The sequence below is a fragment of the Hypanus sabinus genome, chromosome 17, assembly GCF_030144855.1.
Source record: "Hypanus sabinus isolate sHypSab1 chromosome 17, sHypSab1.hap1, whole genome shotgun sequence".
In the NCBI taxonomy this organism is placed as follows: domain Eukaryota; kingdom Metazoa; phylum Chordata; class Chondrichthyes; order Myliobatiformes; family Dasyatidae; genus Hypanus; species Hypanus sabinus.
In genome coordinates this window covers 53518592-53535158 of record NC_082722.1, presented here as the reverse complement: position 1 = coordinate 53535158, position 16567 = coordinate 53518592, and the positions used below count along the sequence as shown (strand labels likewise).

Here is a 16567-nt window from a genome sequence, read left to right as displayed (position 1 = left end):
ATACATATCTTTATCTATAGTTATCCTGGAAGATAAGCAGTTGCGGTCACCATTCACCTACTGAAAGGTCAGTCACCTGGCCAGTCTCATAACCCAACAGCAAGTCCAGTATGGCTCTTCCTCTTGTTGGTCTGTCCACATACTGATTCAAGAAACCTTCCTAGATATACTAAACAAATTCAGCCCCATCTAAGCTCCTTACACTAGGAAGGTCCCAGTTTATATTAGGGAAGTTGAAATCTCTCATGGCAACAGCCCTCACACACAAAATTCTGAAGGAACTCAGCAAGCTAGGCAATGTCTCTGGAAAAGAGTTTAATTTTGGGCCTAATTTATTTAGGAAGGATCTTCATTTTGACAGCATTAATTTGGCCCATCAGGGATATGGACAGAGGTGTAATTTGTACTTTTTGATAATCAACTCAAGTTCAAATCAGTTAACTTCAAATCAGAAGTAATTGATGGCCCATTTAAATAGCAGCCTTGAGGGTTCTCTCTGTAGTTAAGCTGTGCACTTTCCAAACAAGTTGTGTGGTTAGATAATAGCAGCCATTAGCTGCATTATTGGGGTGTAGTTTTTCAAGTCAGTATCATTCACTGGTGCTAAGTGGGCAATGCACATTCGTTAGATCCGTGTAGTTGTACTCTGCATACTTTCAATCCATGTGCTTTTTAATGTGGCAGTTGGTGTGAACTGTGCCATGAATGTGCCTGTGTGCATTTTAGTACATCTCTTTCAGCTCATTTTCTTTTCTTTCATAATGTTATAATTTCCATTGAAACACTATTTTTTTTTATCTCTCTAACTGCCCTTGCTAATATTTCTCCACCTGCTGTCCTCCAGACAGAGCAGGTAAAATTAAGAAGTATTGATTTCCCTCTCTGAAATAACACAATGCAATTGTGACTCAGTCCAATTGGTCTGCATCTGAACAAGTCTTCCCTTTGCACAAAGCAGTGTAACTGAGTACTATAATAACATCATGGTAGCTTAAATCTTTTAACCTTTTGGTTTCAGAGGATGTCGACATTCATTATGCAGAGCATGGCATATATCCACTTCTCATCTCCCATATCTGGGGCTCAGCTTTCTGTGATTGGTGACTTAAAGCTATATCAACGAGAGCCACTTAAACACAGAGGACTTGACACACGCTACAATGTAAGTCTTTTTAATAAGAATTTGTCCAGAAAGGTTTTATGCTGCCAGTAAAAGTGCTTTAATGAGATAGTTTAGCAAGCAAATAAATGTTATGTTTGATAACCTGTCCATGTAAAATTAAGTAGCACCCAAAATCCAAAACATTGTTGCACTAATGAACAGACTTTACACAAGGATGGTCCTCCTCCCTTGCAAGTTTAATTTTTATGGGGCATAGAAGGACAATTAGTTGAGTGTCTAGGTTTGGATTATGGCAGAGAGAAGCCTGGACTCTTAAGTGAGGACATCAGAGAGAAGTAGGATGGGTAATGAGAGCAAAGCAGTTGATGGAGAGCTTGCTTTGGGTCAGGCGAGGAGGTCGGTGGTTAATAGTGGCTTGGAGGTCAGTTTCCTTTTTTGGGAAGTGGGGAGAGCAGGACTAGGGCTGACAGATCAATAGTTGGGAATAGGATTAATGCATGCACCAGTAGATTCCAGTTAAATTGGGGTACACTGGGACCAGTTCATTTTGGCCAAGTTAGGCTGTCCTAATTAGCTGAAGTTTCATGGAAGTACTACTTAACTGAATAACAAATTATGCATTTAAATGAAATACAGAACAAATTAGAACACTATCAATACTATTACAGTACTATAAAACTGTGTGTTAGTTCCTTATGGTTATCGACAGAAGAATTAATCCAGTATATGCTGCCGTGTTCTTTTTATTGATTGTAAATGAACAAAGTCAACATAGACACCTAGTGCAGGTAATGTATTGCCTTTAATCAATGCTTTTAACAATTGCATCATTCTAATTCTTCATAGTTACTAATGTTTTGAAGTAGAGAAATAATTTAATTTTTGCTCATGGCCATTTGTGACATCTCCAAGCCTGAATGTTTGAAACTGCAGTGAGCAAAACACTAAGTTCTAAATTGTTTTACTGCTTATTATTCACCAGCCATTAGTGACAAAAATCACTGCTTTTTGAATCCAAACCTATGCAAGTGACACCACTCAAAAGTTGTAGTGTCTAATGGCCACATATGTACATGCAACTGATGTTAGTTAGAAACTGTTTGCCAACAGTCTCTTGTCCCAATTAAGCAGCATGGTGTCCCAAATAAATGAAGGAAATCTCAGCTATTTTCTCTATTTGGTTTTGTTCTTTAAGAGTGTCTGCCCTGATTAACTGTTGGGCCAATTAACTGGAATCCACTGTATTTTGAAGAAGGTGGATGAGGCCATCAGATTGGTAGCTTGTGGGTCACTTATCTAGTGGGGTGGTTAGCATATGGAGTATGAGAGGAAAATATCATAAGCTTGTTGAGAAGGGGAAAGTCTGCGAGGAGTTATTATGACACAAGTCTATTACTTAAAGAGACCAATCCTACTTTCTATGTGATAGGTTCAATAGCAACAACCTATTCAGGCACAGCCTCTTTTACTAACATCAAAGCACACCTTATGACTGCTATGAAAGCTGCCTTCTCCATGATTGGTGTGTATGATCAATGAAAATCCCAGAAGAGGTATTTAGATGAGTATTATTTTTGGAAGTTACTGTCTATGCATTTATGCATCAAATGCAAGAATGTCTCAAAATTGTTATGTGACCACGGTTTTGTTTACTGTGGGTGTACCGGAGCTTGCTACGACAATGAGTAAAGTCTGATACTTTCCCATGCCCAAAGGATTGGGTTGATTAATGGCACACAGTGCATATTGGATGTGTGACTGTCAGCTTGTTGTATTTGTTATGATCCCAGCCCCCTCCTTTGTGAGAATCGCAAGAGCACCCGTTGAGGGGGGGGGGGGGTGGTCAGTAGACCCAGGAAGTGAGAGAGAGAGAAACGTGAAAAATTGCACGTCCCACCAGGGATACAGAATAAGATGCCAGCAACTATTGTCTCATGGAGACCACGTGAAAAGCCCTCGGGCAAGGTGGGCTGGTTGAGAGAGAGATTGCATCATCCCAAACTGATTGACACCTGCGACCCCGTGAGGAAGTATAAAGAGTCTCAGGGGGACAGCCCCTCAGACGCACCCAGAAGACACGAGAGAGTGGTCCCGCAGCAGCGGGAAGCCATTCTGAAGGAAGCCACGTGCGTCAGATTCCGGGATTGGAATTTGTGGCTGGAATCACAGAAAACCGCTTTTTACTAACATCGGGGAGAAGAAACCAACACTCCCCCGATTTCACGGAAGATTCATCGAGACTCGGCAAGTTTTTTCTCTTCTCCCCCAATCTCTCTCTCTCGGTCGCCCCATGCAACACCCAGCGATTTTCAAAGGGCTGAGGCCTGCAGACTTTCAGAGTGACTTTTATATTTCCAACGGACAATCTATTAACCCCTAGACACCAGCAGAGCTCACTTCTTAATGATGATTATCACTATACCTGTGCTTTAGATTGAATGTTGACGATGTGCACTATCTGAATGTATGGATTAACCCTACTTTTGTGTCCCTTTATAAATAAAAACGTTTGAAAATAGTGACACCAGACTTCAACAGACCTCTCTATCTTTGCTGGTAAGTTATCCAGTTACGGGATTCGTAACATATTTCTATGTGGATTTAGGGACGACTTGACAGATTAGATCTTTGGTGATTGTTACTTCGTTTTCCCAACGTGGAACCTGTGGAATTCTTCGTGATCCTCCTCTCTACACAATAATGTGGATTTATAAGTTTCTCCCCACATTTATTTCATGGGTTACTGGAGCTTTCTAGTTTACCATCTTAAGACTTAAAGAACTGTTCCTAAACTTGACAGTTTGGGAGCCACACACATACATAATGCTGTTAACTTATGTTTATTTCATTTAATCTCTTATATTTTAAGTAGATACTAATAAATATAATTGTTTTGACATTAAAACCTGACTCAATTTGTGATCTATTGCTGCTGGTATCTAATGAAAATTGGGAGCTCATCTGGGATTTGAACCCAGAACTCCTCACACCCCAAGCAAGAACTCCTCATACCCCTAGACCAAAGGTTTAGGAATTTGAGAAAATCTGTGAGCCAGAGTCATGTGGAATTTGCTTGTGAAAAGTCTGTGTGTTTTGAACGATGGTGCACATTTCAAAATGTGAATTACGATTACGACAAATTGAAAGAATTGATTCTAATTGAAGAGTTTGAAAGGTTCATCCATAATGACATATTTAGATGAGAAGGATGCTGCCACTTTGCAAGAATCTACTAAATTAGCAGATGAGTTTGCTCTAGCTCACAAGGTTAAGTTTACCCTGAGTAAGACCTTCCAAAACAGTAGTATGGATAGTCTGGGTAAACCAGAAATCAAATCTGGGACTAATGACAAAGGTAAGGATGAAGAGAAGCAGTTAAAGGAGAAACATTCTGGTTCTTCTTGTCACTATTGCAAGAAACCTGGTCATGTTATGGCTAACTGTTTCCTCCTAAAGAAGAAGGAGGAAAAGGAAGCAGTTCCAGATGCCTGTATTCAACACCTATAAACCCACAGGGTTCTGGACATTCTGATGAAGCTCTGTCAGGGGCTGAAATGTCTGAGCTGGTTAGGAAAGAATTAATTCCTTTTGTGTCAGAGGGGTTTATTTCAGTGAATGAAGGTACCAGTGAAAATTCTTCGAGATAATGGTGCTTCTCAGTTTCTCTTGTCAGACAATGTTTTTAAGTTTAGTGATGAGACTGCCACTGGTGAGGTAAATTTTATTCAAGGCATTGGGGACAACATTGTTTCTGTACCTCTGCACAAGATAATTTTGATGTCAGAGTTAGTTTCAGGACTGGTTAAAATAGGACTACGGCCCAGTTTACCAGTGAAAGGTGTTTCTTTGTTGTTAGGGAATGACCTAGCAAGTGGCTGAGCTGTCCCTGCAATGCAGTTGACAAGGAAGCCAATCACCGATGACCCAAGTATGGATTCTAATGTTTATTCCTCCTGCACAGTAACTTGAGCTATGGCCAAGAAGCTTGCCAAAGTGGATGGTTCTGCTATCCATGATAGCCCAAATCAGGACCCAGGTTTTGATGACTTGACAGTGACTTTCCTGCCTTCATTGTTGGACCAGGATCCTTGTATTAAGTCTGACTATAAAGATTTGCCTTAGTCCAGGAAGGAGGTTGTAGTGGAACAGACCAGAGACCCTGAGATTGCAGCCTTGAAAGAAAGAGCACTCTCAAGTGATGAGATTGAGAAAGTGACAGTAGGGTATTATATCAAGGTTGGAGTGTTAATGAGGAAGTGGAGACCACCTGATATTCTGGCAAGTGAGGAATGGGCAATTGTTCACCAGGTTGTAGTTCCTAAAGTTTATAGGAATGAGATTTTAACTTTGGCCCACAATATACCCTTAGGTGGCCATCTGGGTGTGAATAAAACTGTGGACAAGGTTTTGAAACCATTCTTCTGGCCTGGTTTAAAGAAAGATGTTGCGACATTTTGCCGGACTTGTCGCATTTGTCAGGTTGTTAGTAAACCTAATCAGGTCACCCCAGTGGCCCCACTGTAGCCTATTCCTGCATTTGGTGAACCCTTTTCTAAAGTTATTGTGGATTGTGTTGGCCCATTGCCAAAGACTAAAGCTGGCCATCAGTATTTGTTAACCATCTAGATTTCCCGAGGCAATACCTCTCAGGAATATAAAAGCTCCAACTGTGTCAAAGGCTTTCAAAGTTTTTACCTTATTTGGTCGCCTAAAGAAATCCAGTCCGATCAAGGAAGTAATTTTATGTCAGGATTATTTCAGCAAGTAGATTACGAACTGTGAGCCAAACAGATTAAGTCATCTGCGTATCATCCAGAATCCCAAGAGGCCTTAGAAAGATTCCATTCCACCCTCAAAACCATGATTAGGACATTCTGTTTTGAAAATAAGAAGGATTGGGATGAGGGAGTTCACTTGCTTTTATTTGCAGTAAGGGAGTCAGTGCAAGAGTCCCTAGGTTGTAGCCCCTTTGAGCTTGTGTTTGGACACCAGGTCCAAGGTCCTTTGGCATTGTTAAGAGAGCAGTGGATTAACAATGACCTGCATATTAATTTGTTGGACTATGTTTTAAAATTCAAGGACAGATTGCAAGGGGCTTGCAACTTAGCAAGGGAAAATTTAATATCAGCCCAGGAAAGAATGAAAACTTGGTATGATAAGGAAGCCAGAATGAGGTCATTCAAGCAGGGAGATAAGGTATTGGTTTTTTTCTCTGTGAAAACAAACCCTCTTTCGGCTAAGTTTCGTGGTCCCTACGAAGTTGTGACTGAAGTCAGTGATGTGGATTATGTAGTCAAAATACCAGTTAGATGAAGGCCAATGTAGCTTTGCCACATAAACATGCTTAAGCTGTATCATGAGAAACAGACGGCAGCCATGATGGTTGTTATCAGTAACAATGAATCTGAACTCTGTGGGAATTTATTAGTTGATCCTACTGAGGTCTACTTTAAATCAACCATTATTTCAGCCAGGTATCGTTTACTGTGGGTGTCTCTTTAAAATGCCTGGATGAGGCGGGACTATGACGTCAGTGTAACAAGCTGCGACAGACCGTTGGGACTTTTGTGGGGAGAGAGAGAGAGAGAGTGTGGAAGTTTTGGACCGCAAGCTGCTGACTGGAGCTTACTGCGACAGTGGGTAAAGTCTGATACTGTGGCGACCCACTTCCTAGCGCACTCGAACTGGCTCACAAATAGCCAGCGCGCCGGCACAAAGGCCAGTCCCAAAAGGGCGCCAGGTCTGCTTCACCAACAAAGGGAAAAGCCTGCGAGGGATTGTGAGTACATGCCCCTACAGCATCCACGCCTGGGGAGGGCGGGATCGTAGAGGCTTTAAAGCAAGGCTGTGAAGTTTGAATAAAATCTTTCTTTAACTGCAGTTTACCGACTCCGTGTCGTTACTTTAGCACTGCGTGTAGCACACCACTACAATTGGTGACCCCGACGGTCCAAACGATTTTTGGACCGGAGATGAATGACGCCGCATCTGTTCATGCGGTTTCGTTGAAACTGCCAAGCTTCTGGACGCTGCGACCTCACCTATGGTTCCAGCAAGCAGAAGCCCAATTCCACATTCGGCAGATAACCTCAGCGGACACACATTACTACTACGTGGTGAGCTCCCTCGACCAGGACACAGCGGCCCAGGTTGAGGAGTTCTAACAGTCTCCCGCAGCAGACGGCAAGTATACAGAATTCAAAGCCCTGCTCATAAGGATTTTCGGACTCTCACGGCGCGAGCGGGCTGCCCGTTTACTGCACCTGGATGGCTTGGGAGACAGACCTCCATCGGCTTTAATGAATGAGATGTTGTCGCTGGCCAGCGGACACAAACCCTGCCTCATGTTTGAGCAGGCATTCCTGGAGCAGCTACCCGAGGACATACGCCTGCTGCTGTCCGACGCGGATTTCAGCGACCCCTGGAAGGTGGCAGCCCGGGCGGACTTGCTGTGGAATGCCAAGAAGGAGAATGGGGCGTCCGTCGCACAGATCACCAGGCCACGCTCCCAGCAGCAAACCAGAACAGGCCCAGCCACAGAGCCAGCTAACCCCAGAGGCAGGGGTGAGGAGACCAATGAACAATGGTGCTTCTACCACCAGCGGTGGGGTGCAGAAGCCCGCTGCTGTAGCCCGCTCTGCAAGTTCCCGAGAAACGCCAGGGCCAGCCGCCGCTGATGGCTACGGCAGCTGACCATCGGGATAGCCTCCTGTATGTGTGGGACAAGAGGTCGGGATGCTGTTTTTTGGTCGACACCGGAGCCGAGATCGGCGTCTTACCTCCGACGAGTTACAACACCCGCAACAGGGCACTGGGCCCCCCCCCGAGGGCCGTGAACGGCAGCACGGTAAAGACCTATGGCACCCGTACGGTGCAGCTACAGTTCGGCTCCAGCAGGTTCACGTGGGACTTCACACTGGCCGCCGTAGCCCAACCGCTTCTGGGTGCGGATTTTTTGCGGGCTCACAGCCTGCTGGTCGACCTGCTGAGGCAGAGACTGGTCCACGCCGAGACCTTTCAGACGTTCTCCCTGGGAGAAGCCCAGTTGCCAGCCCCACACCTCGACTCCATCACGCTGTCCGACAACGACTTCACCAGAGTCCTGGCGGATTTCCCATCGGATCTGGCACCGCAGTTCACGGCAGCCATGCCTCGACACGGCGTACAGCACCACATCCTGACCCAGGGACCACCCCTCCATGCCTGTGCTTGGCGGCTTCCCCCGGACAAGCTCTGACTGGCGAAGGAGGAGTTCAAGAGGATGGAGGAATTGGGGATCATCCAGTGGTCCGACAGCCCATGGGCCTTCCCCCTGCACATGGTGCCTAAAGCGACAGAGGGCTGGAGACCATGCGGCGACTATTGCAGGCTGAACGAGGCTACCACACCGGACCGCTACCCTGTGCTGCACATTCAGGACTTTGCAGCAAACCTGCACGGCGCACGGATCTTCTCCAAGGTAGACCTCGTCCGGGGATACCATCAAATCCCGATGCATCCGGACGACGTCCCCAAAATGGCTCTCATCACCCCGTTCGGCCTTTTCGAGGGTCTTCGCATGCCGTTTGGCCTGAAGAATGCTGCACAGATGTTCCAGCAGTTAATGGACGCGGTGGGACGCGACCTGGACTTCGCTTTCATCTATTTGGATGACATCCTCATAGCCAGTAGCAGTCGTCAAGAGCATCTGTCCCACCTCCGTCAACTCTACGCCCGACTGAGTGGGTATGGTCTAACAATCAACCCAGCCAAATGCCAGTTCGGGCTCAACACTATTGAGTTCCTGGGCCACAGGATTACTAAAGACGGGGCGACCCCTCTGCCCGCTAAGGTAGACGCAGTTCGCCAATTCCCCCGACCCACCACAATCAAAGGCCTTCAGGATTTCGTAGGTATGGTCAATTTCTACCACCGCTTCCTCCCTTCAGCTGCCCGAATCATGTGCCCCCTGTTCGCCCTGATGTCGGGTCCGGGCAAGGACCTTACCTGGGACGAGGAGTCTGCCGCTGCTTTCATTAAAATGAAAGAAGCCTTGGCAAACGCCGCGATGCTAGTGCACACCAGAATGGACGTCCCTAACGCCCTCACAGTGGACACCTCTAACACGGCAGTTGGTGGGGTACTGGAGCAACTCATTGCTGGTCGCTGGCAACCCCTGGCGTTTTTCAGCAAACACCTGCGGCCACCCGAGCTCAAATACAGTGCTTTTGACCGGGAACTGTTGGCGCTATACCTGGCAATCCGGCATTTCAGGTACTTCTTAGAAGGTAGGCCCTTCACCACGTTCATGGACCACAAGCCGCTTACCTTTACGTTCACGAAGGTGTCCGATCCCTGGTCGTCCCGCCAGCAGTGCCATCTGTCCTACATCTCTGAATACACGACGGATGTCCGGCACGTCTCGGGTAAGGACAATGTTGTGGCGGACATGCTCTCTCGCCCTAACGTTCATGCCCTTTCCCAGGGGGTAGACTTTGAGGCGCTGGCAGAGGCGCAGCAGGCAGACGAGGAGATCCCGAGTTACAGAACCACAGTCCCTGGTTTGGAGCTCCAGGACCTCCCCGTAGGCCCAGGTGAGAGGACCCTACTCAGTGATGTCGCCACCGGCCAGCCCCGTCCCGTTGTCCCGTCACATTGGCAGCGACGCGTTTTCGACTCCATTCATAACTTGGCGCACCCCTCCATCAGGACAACCGTCTGGATGGTCTCCAGCAGGTTCGTTTGGCATGGACTCCGCAAGCAGGTCAGTGAATGGGCCAGAACGTGCATGCACTGCCAGACGGCCAAGTTGCAGCAGCACACCAAAGCCCCACCGCAGCAGTTCCACCGCACCCACCGGCGTTTCGACCACATTCATGTGGATATCGTGGGCCCCCTGCCAGTGTTGCGCAGAGCGCAGCACCTTCTGACTATCATGGACCAGTTCACAAGATGGCCAGAGGCGATCCCGCTCACCGACACCATCTCCGAATCTTGCGCCCGGGCACTGATTGCCACCTGGGTGTCCCGCTTTGGTGTACCAGCCCACCTTACCTCCGACAGAGGCGCCCAGTTCACCTCCAGCCTGTGGTCAGCTATGGCCAGCCTTTTGGGGACACAGCTGCACCACACCACTGCCTACCAATCACAGTCGTACGGCCTGGTGGAGCGTTTCCACTGTCACCTAAAGTCGGCTCTCATGGCCCGCCTGCGAGGAGCTAACTGGGTGAATGAGCTTCCCTGGGTCCTACTCGGCATCCGCACGGCGGCCAAAGACAATCTGCACGCCTCGTTGGCTGAGTTGGTGTACGGTGCACCCCTGGTCGTCCCCGGGGAGTTCATACCAGCCCCAAGGGGGCAAGAGGAAGAACCCGCAGCAGTCCTGGGCAGACTATGTGAGAGGCTTGGTGACCTGGCCCCCATGTCCACTTCACAGCATGGGCAGAACCCGACCTGCGTACCCCAAGACCTGCAGAACTGTAAGTTTGTGTTTGTACGAAGGGGCGGGCATCGGCCACCGCTACAGCGGCCCTATGAGGGGCCATTTACAGTGCTCAGGAACAACGGGTCCACGTTCGTGCTGGACGTTGGGGGGAGAGAGGAGGTTTTCACGGTGGACCGACTCAAACCGGCCTATGTGGACTTGGCGCAACCGGTCGAGTTTCCGGCACCGCAGCGCAGAGGCCGACCTCCCAAACAGGGTCCGGCCCAGACTGTGGACATTGGGGGGTGTATCGCCGGTTCTGGGAGGGGGTTATGTGGCGACCCACTTCCTAGCGCACTCGAACCAGCTCACAAATAGCCAGCGCGCCGGCACAAAGGCCAGTCCCAAAAAGGCGCCAGGTCTGCTTCACCAACAAAGGGAAAAGCCTGCAGGGGATTGTGAGTACGTGCCCCTATAGCATCCACGCCCGGGGAGGGTGGGATCAGGGAGGCTTTAAAGCAAGGCTGTGAAGTTCGAATAAAATCTTTCTTTATCTGCAGTTTACCGACTCTGTGTCGTTATTTTAGCGCTGCGTGTAGCACACCGCTACAATACAGTACTTTCCCATGCCCAAAGGATTGGGTTGATTAACGGCACACAGTGCATATTGGATGTGTGACTGTCACCTTGTGATACTTCTATGTGGATTTCGAGACGACTCGATGGATAAGATCTTTGGCAACTATTACTTCATTTTCCCAGCGTGGAACCTGTGGAATTCTTTGTGATCCTCCTCTCTACACAATAACGTGGATTTATAAGTTTCTCCCTTCATTTATTTTGTGGATTACTGGATCTTTCTAGTTTACCATCTTAAGACTTTAAGAACTGTTCCTAAGCTTGACAGTTTGGGAGCCACACAAATACATAACACTGGTTAACTTCTGTTTATTTCATTTAATCTCTTATATTTTAAGTAGATAGTAATAAATATAGTGGTTTTAACATTAAAACTGGACTCAATTTGTGATCTATTGCTGCTGGTACGTGACAAATGAAAATCATAACCTGCAATGAATCCCTGATTTTCCTCCAGGAATTGACTCTTTTTTTTTGTACTGATTTTAAATTGTAGAGAAAATAGTAGCACAATGAAGTTGTTTGTGAATTGTAAATTTAAATGCTATTCCAATCTTATGATAGCAAACAGTGTTATGTACTTCAGTTAAAAGTACTGATGCCCAAAACTGTCCTTTTATTCTGCCTACGTAAACAGATGCCATCTAGGCAGTCTTATGAAGCAGATTTGTATGTGCTTCTTCACTGAATTCTGCACAAAGAAGACTGTATAAAGATATGTATGTACATGTTGTGCTGTACGTTCATTTGGGAAGATTTTAATTTAGTGTTCAATTAGAATTTGATTAGCCAAAGTTTGTACATTTTTTGTTCCAGCTGTGAGGTTTAACATTGATTTACAAATTAGAGACAAAATATAGTATATGCTCTAAACTGGCATCCAAAGTTAGTTGAAGACAACTAGTGAACAAAATTGGGAGTTCATAAAGTGATCCTGAGGTTGGAGTTGAAATGATACAGATCTGAAAATGTTTTTTTTTTAATTTGGAGGGCATTATTGGAGCTAGTGAGAGATGCTAACTGGATAACTTTTAAAAAGATCAGCAATTTGGGCTGAATAGGTTGTCTTAAACTTATGGGGGAACTAAGTGAGATTCTGAAAGAAATTTCTTGAAGATCATTTCTTTAGCTAGGAATAAGGTCTAACCCATGCTTCTATTTCTGATGTTGGCAATTTTAAAAAAAGGTTTGTATTATTCTATCAAAGCTAACTTCCGATTTTCTGTGTCACCACTAATTAAACTTTCCATATTTTTATATCCTTGTGACTTATGTTCTGACCTAACTTTCAGTATCAACAGAGTTGGTTATTTGTGTTCTACTTAATATTTTTTATTCCTGCCTTTAAAGCCAGAAGTTAAGGTGTTTAAAGAGCTGAATCTTAAAATAAAAGTGATTAAGTAAATGGATCTCAAACCCAAAATGAGGGATAGGTAGTTTGAAGAAAGACTGAACCAATGACCAAACTATTGTTATTACTGCAGATTAGTTGTATAGAACCATAAAAGATATCAAGCATGGATGAAAAAAAACAAATTAAAAATTAAAAAATAGGTTATCTTTACTTCACAGCTTTCAGTAGTTAATGATGACAGCCCATTTGCAAGTTCCTTTGACTTGGCAGATATCACTGCATCATATCAAGATAGAAATGGTGAGATTCTTATTACTATGGCATTATTCTTTGAATAATCAAAACAAAATGATCAGTTTTGTATTTAATTTTTGCCCTCTGAATCCAACTTTATTTCTAACTTTCTCTTGCTTTCAGTAACAACTATTCTTGCCAATCAGTATGCTGTGTGGACTCCAGTGAGAGCTGCTAATGTACCATTTATTATTAAGGCAGTTGTGAAATATCCAGTGGAAATTATCACATATCCTTTTTTTGTAAATGCAAAGTAATGTTATCTAACACTGAAAATTAATGTTAAGTAATTTAAATCTGAGCTCACTTTAAAACCCAGAGCATTAGGTTATGATGGCAATGTGTTTCTTTCAATGAAATTTATGTTGCATGTAATTTTATTAGGATTGTTAGCACTCAAGTTAACAACACAGAAAAGGGAAGGGTAAGAAAGGAATACCTGATCATCAGGCCTCCACATTCATGATGGTTTGACACCCTCCTATCCTCTCCATCAACCACTATGTCATCTGAGAGAGGCAAAAACAAAGGTGATGAAATTGTTATAATATTTATTGTAACAAATGTTTGCTGAGCTGGAGGTTATGATGGATTGTTTAAAAAACATTTTGTAAAACTATACCCAGATCGTTGCATTCAGTTTAGTCACCACACTTCATGAAGCATTTAGTAACATTGAGGGGGATAAAGCACTGGTTTGCTAGAATGTTTTGGGGACTTGGAGGGTAAATGTATACTCTTCTATCTAAAGAATTTATTGGGTAATCTCTTAAATTTGTTTTAAGGTGTAAATGGTATTTTAAAACGTTGATACGATAAAGTGTTTCCCTTAGGAGGGTGTTATTTGGAAAATAAGGGTGGACAATTTGCTAGGGAGAACTGGACAGCATTTTCTTGCACAAATTTTGTATTGTAATAAGCAAGGGTTATGTAAGTGATTATAAACAAATGTAGACGTCTGGAATTCTATCTTAAAAAGTTTCAGATTATAGAATAAACTTGATTCCAACACATTTATTTACAAAAGTTTAAAGCAAAATGCACTTAAAAGAAGGTGAAGAACAGTTCCATCATAAATAATTGTATGATAAAACAGGAATCATGGGCTAAATTGTCAATTGCTGTTCAAAATGATTAATTATTACTCATGTCATGAAATTTGTTATTTTGGCAGCAGTACAGTGCTTCCTGAAAGTGTTACTATGAATATATATTTTTAATTCTGCTGCCTCTGCGAACAGAAGTTCATTCTTAAAATTTTGGTGAATTACCTTGTTGCCTATGGACAGAATAAATCCATCTTTAAACTACATTTTACTTGAATTGCAGATGTTTTCCCTAACTCTAGTTCTTTTCCCACAAATCAAAAAAAATCTGTCAAAAACTGTAAGGAAGGAAAAGCTGTTAAGGATTGGGGTTGATACAAACATATGAACATTAATGTTAATGTTTCTTTTTATTAGAACAAATTAATCAGGCGCATTCACATTACATGTTCATGCACCCTTACATTACCAGATGTCCATGTATGAAAATAAGCATGTGATAAACTTTGCATACCAGTGATGCAAAATATAGTAGGAAAGTATGCTGAAGAAACTTGAAATGTCCCTATTACCACTTTACAGGGCTTTTCAAATTTACTTAGCATCTGTCATGATCATTTATGGATTTGGAATCATTTCTGCTTTATTGTCAACCAGATAACTTGTTCCTTGAACATAGAACAGTACAAGACTTCAGCTCACTACGTTGTGCCTGGCAGCATGCTCCATGGACTTACCACTCTCTATTTAAGAAAAAGACAGACTTCCTGTGATATTCCCCCTGTGCTTTCTGTGAAACAACTTAAAAGTTATCTGCCTTGGGGGGGAGAAAAAGCTTGGACAATCTCTAGCTGTATATAACTCAGATCATTAATAAAAATTATGGTGAACTTTGTACCTTTAGTAAACTGCCCTAGATACCATTAATTTAAATTTGTTACTAATTAATACTGATCAATAATGCTGATTCTTATATGATATCCCTAGTTATATCCCTAGTTCACGGTTATTTTCTTGCTATTTTATATTCCTTAATAGTGTTTTTACATATCGACCTGGTTTCTGGGAATTGATTAAGACTGCGTGGATCCAGTATGTCAGTATTCTTCTTCTCTTCTTGTGGGTCTTTGAAAAGATCAAGATATTTGTCTTTGAAAATAAAGTATTAACTACAATAATGATACTACCATTTAAGCAGCACCAGTCATAATCAATTAAAAAGGACAGCTGGTAAGGAGTTCTGAAACCATAAGAAGTAGTCAACAACAATACTATTACGTCTTGCCACCTGACGAGCGTAAATTCAAACTTATTACTTGCATACCAGTGTGAACTGAAGATTAATTAATCTTGCAATCTGCATCAAACATTTGGTGCTAATATTCCACAGGAGGCTTCTTCCCCTTTCTTTCATCTTGTATTATCAACATACTGTCGTATAGAATAGTTCTCTATCTTTTTATTAATTGCATTGATGTTTGAAAATTGTTAACATCCTACACAGAGCAATGATGGCAAACAACACTGACAAATAATTGTTTTTGCACTGCTATGGTTCCACTTATCACAGCAATAATGGTTCATAATTATGATACCTTTTTGTATATAAGTTACACGATTGGAGAGTAATTCCACATTTCATTATCGGTATTGATTAGATTACAAAAAAATGCACGGAGCAGAAGATTGATGATACTTTGTATAATACTTTAACTGAACGATGTATTTTTTTTTAGGTATATGTTGATTTTATGCTGTGGCTTTTAAGGCAGAAATACACAGAAATATCGCAGGAAGGTAGAGAATATAGAACAACAGGGCCAGGTACTGGGATAAGAGTTGAAAATTTTTGGAATTCTGTACCATCAAGGGGTACATAACTCCAAAATTTTTATCAAGAATTCCATTGAGAAGTTGATGCTCAGTAACTGAGCATGTGAACAGATTCAGGGAGGTTCTACTGCAGTTGTACAAGGCCTTGGTGAGACCGCACCTAGAATATTGTGTGCAGTTTTGGTCCCCTAATCTGAGGAAAGACATTCTTGCCATAGAGGGAGTACAGAGAAGGTTCACAAGATTGATTCCTGGGATGGCAGGACTCTCATATGAAGAAAGACTGGATCGACTGGGCTTATACTCGCTAGTATTTAGAAGATTGAGGGGGGATCTTATTGAAACGTATAAAATTCTAAAGGGATTGGACAGGCTAGATGCAGGAAGATTGTTTCCGACGTTGGGTAAGTCCAGAGCGAGGGGTCACAGTTTAAGGATAAAGGGGAGGCCTTTTAGGACCGAGATGAGGAAAAACTTCTTCACACAGAGAGTGGTGAATCAGTGGAATTCTCTGCCACAGGAAACAGTTGAGGCCGGTTCATTGGTGATATTTAAGAGGAGGTTAGATATGGCCCTTGTGGCTAAAGGGATCGGGGGTATGGAGAGAAGGCAGGTACAGGGTTCTGAGTTGGATGATCAGCCATGACCATACTGAATGGTGGTGCAGGCTCAAAGGGCCGAATGGCCTACTCCTGCACCTATTTTCTATGTTTCTATTCTGAACACAAGGGATAATAAAACCCTGGATAACTGGGTGGAAAAGTGGATATGAGCTAAAGAAACAGCCAATGCTTAATTCAATAGCAAGGTAATGGGCCATTCAGTCTGTTTTTCTCTTTCATAAGTTCTTGTGTCTCTGGAAATGCTAGAGAAGG

The 16567-nt window shown here is 43.6% G+C and overlaps 1 long non-coding RNA gene across 1 annotated transcript; it reads left to right on the top strand.

Moving 5' to 3' along the window:
* The first annotated feature begins 1024 nt into the window (after positions 1–1024).
* Positions 1025–13047, top strand: LOC132406946 (uncharacterized). The gene is made up of 3 exons (XR_009516318.1): positions 1025–1162; positions 12738–12819; positions 12937–13047. It is a non-coding gene; the product is annotated as an uncharacterized LOC132406946 (long non-coding RNA).
* The last annotated feature ends 3520 nt before the right edge of the window (positions 13048–16567 follow it).